The sequence below is a fragment of the Elephantulus edwardii genome, unplaced genomic scaffold, assembly GCF_000299155.1.
Source record: "Elephantulus edwardii isolate Elephantulus edwardi_28Jun2011 unplaced genomic scaffold, EleEdw1.0 scaffold00051, whole genome shotgun sequence".
Taxonomy (NCBI): domain Eukaryota; kingdom Metazoa; phylum Chordata; class Mammalia; order Macroscelidea; family Macroscelididae; genus Elephantulus; species Elephantulus edwardii.
Window position 1 is genome coordinate 7,099,435 of NW_006399801.1, and position 2,991 is coordinate 7,102,425.

The 2,991-nt window shown below is 44.1% G+C and overlaps 1 pseudogene; it reads left to right on the forward strand.

Moving 5' to 3' along the window:
* The first annotated feature begins 2,250 nt into the window (after positions 1–2,250).
* Positions 2,251–2,604, forward strand: LOC102874303 (annotated as a pseudogene).
* The last annotated feature ends 387 nt before the right edge of the window (positions 2,605–2,991 follow it).

The window sequence follows — 2,991 nt, forward strand, 5'->3', positions numbered from 1 at the left end:
AACTCTGCATGATAAAGAAAGGAGTCTCTTTAATAAAGTTGTTCTTATTATGTGCTGTCAAGTTGCCTGTGACCCATAGCAACCCTATGTACAATTGCTCTGAAGCCTGCCCTGTCCTGAGCTAGTCTTACTGACTCCAACACACATACCCCCATTGCCCTAGTCACTGTATTAATCCATCTCATCTCAGGTCTTCCTCTACAGCACTGTCCCTTTCAAGCATGATGTCCTTCTCCAAGGATTGGTCTCTCCTGGCCACATGCCCAAAATATGTGAGACAGAGCTTCAAAATCTTCGCTTTTAAGGAGAAACTTGGTTTCATCCTCTCCAAGACAGACTTATTTGTTTTCTTGGCAGTCCATGGTATATTCAAGACTCTTCTCCAGCACCACAACTCAAAGGTATCAATTCTCCTTTTATCATCCTTAGTCATTATACAGTTCTCTGATGCATAGCAAGTAATTGCAAAGACCACGGACTAGATTAGGCACACTTTAGTCTCTAGACTAACATCATTGCTTCTCAGTACTCTGAGAAGTCCCTGAGAGCAGGTTGCATTGGGAAAATCTGCTGTTATGGATGTCTCTAGAGTGCTGAAGAGCAACGATGTCAGGCTAGATACAAAGGTGTTCCTAATCCAGGCCATGATTTTTTCAATTACTTGTTATGCTTCAGAAAGATGGACAATGACTAAAGATGATAGACGAAGAATAGATGCCTTTGAGTTGCGGTGCTGAAGAGTCTGAACATACCATGGACTGCCAAGAAAACAAATAGGTCTAGGACAGCATGAAACCAAGTTTCTCCTTGGAGGCTAGGATTTTTAAGCTCTGCCTCACTTACTTTGGGCACGTGGCCAACATGGATCTGTCCTTGGAGAAGGACATCATGCTTGGAAGGGTGGACGGAAAGTGCAGGAGAGGGACACACTGGATGAGATGGACTGATACAATGACTGGGGTGATAGGTGTTGGTATGTCAGAATTAGTGAGACTGGGTCAGGACAGGGAAGGGTTCAGAGCTGCTGTACATAGGGTCACTATACATCATAGGTGACTCAACCAATAACATTCTATGACAGGTTTGGAAGCAGGAGTGACATCCACGTCCTAGACAACATGTCTCCAGAAACTCTCCCATGGTAATGCTTGTGGATTTAAATCACCGGAGTTGTGGTCTTTGGGTTAGTAACATGACTCCTTGCAGACTAGGCCACCAGTGCTTATTTCTACTATAATCTTCTTGTTTTGTGTACCATTGTGTCAGGACTGACCAGTGGGTTTTCAGAGGCAGTTAATTGCATGAGGGGAGATTGTTCATCTTTCTCCTGTGGAACAGCTGGTGGATTTGAACTAAGTGTCTTTGGGTTGAGAGTACAATTCTTTATCAACAGACCACCACAGCTCCCTTCTACTATAATGTTGCTCTTGAGTTCTACTTACAGTGACACTATGAATAATAGATCTGAACCCTTTTCTATTCTGTGCCATCCTCACGGTGTCAATCCATCTGGTTGATAGTTTTCCTCTCTTTCACCAACCTTCAACCTTTCTAAGAATGATGTCTTTTTCCAAAGAATAGCCTCTCATAGCAACACTTCCGAAGTATGTGAGACAAAGCTTTATCATCTTTGCCTTCAAAGAGCACTTTGGCCACACTTTCTCCAAGACATTATATTTGTTCTTTTGGCAATCCATGGAATATTCAGTACTCTTCTCCAGCACCACAAGTCACAGGCATCAATTCTTTTCTCATTCTTACTCACTGTACAGCTCTCAGATACATACAATCTGAGACACCAAAGGTTATTTAACTATGTGGATAATATTCAATTATGGCCAACGGTGAGAAGAATGGGAATACAAGAACATTTAACTGTGCTCATGCAAAACCTAAACTTATACCAAGAGGTAGTTGTGTAAGCAGAGCAAGAAAGCACCACATGGTTTAAAATCAGGAAAGGTGTGCATCAAAATTGCATCCTCTCTCTATGCCTATTCAATCTGTATGCGGAGAAAATAATTTGAGAATCTGGACTTTATGAAGAATGTGGCATGATCAGAGAAGACTCAGGAACAATCTATGTTGCACAGATGACACAATCTTGTTTGCTAACAGTGAAGGGATTGGAAGCGCTTGCTGCAGAAGATGAAAGGTTACAGCCTTCTATATAGATCGTATCTCAATGTCAAGAAAACAAATATTCTCTTCTTTCCACCTTCTGCCGCCGCTGCAAGAGGAGCTGCCACCATGTCTGCCCATCTGCAATGGTTGGCCGTGAGTCACTGCTTCAGCTTTTTGTTTAAGAGGAACAAGCCGACCTACAGCACCGAGAACAATAACCCCCAAGCCCGCAAACGGGTTGATCCACCGCAAGACCGTGGGCGTGAAGCTGACTCCCTCTCCCCCAACAAGGGGGCTGTGGTGGTAATGAAGCAGAGGTCAGGGCAGAGGAAACCACGTGCGGACCATCATTCACAAGGTCAGTGCGCCACATTGAGCAGCATCCACCGTATGATCGGCAAAAACAAGTTCCAGCCCCACAAGCGCATGCTCACCGCCCGCAGGGCCTGCGCCGTCCTGCGCGGCCAGAAGCCCCACTGACAGCTCCTGAGCACCTGCCGCCCCAAGAATAAAGACAGATCATTTAAAAAAAAAAAAAAAGAAAAGAAAAAACAAACATTCTCACCACTAGACCACATGATAGATGGAGAAAAGATTGAAACCGTCAATTACTTCATCTTACTTGGATCCATAATCGACACACTTGGTTTTAGCAGTCAGATCAGGAGACATCCCGCATTGGGAGAGTTTATAGTCGGGGAGGTCTCCAGATTACTGAGGAACAAGGATGTCAGTTTGAGGACTAAGGGGCAGCAGATTCAGGCTATGGTATTTTCAATAAATCTACTCTAATGCTGTCTTTGTTAGGTGCCGTAGAGTCGAGTACAACTCATGCTGATCCTATCAACAACAGACCTATCCTGTGCC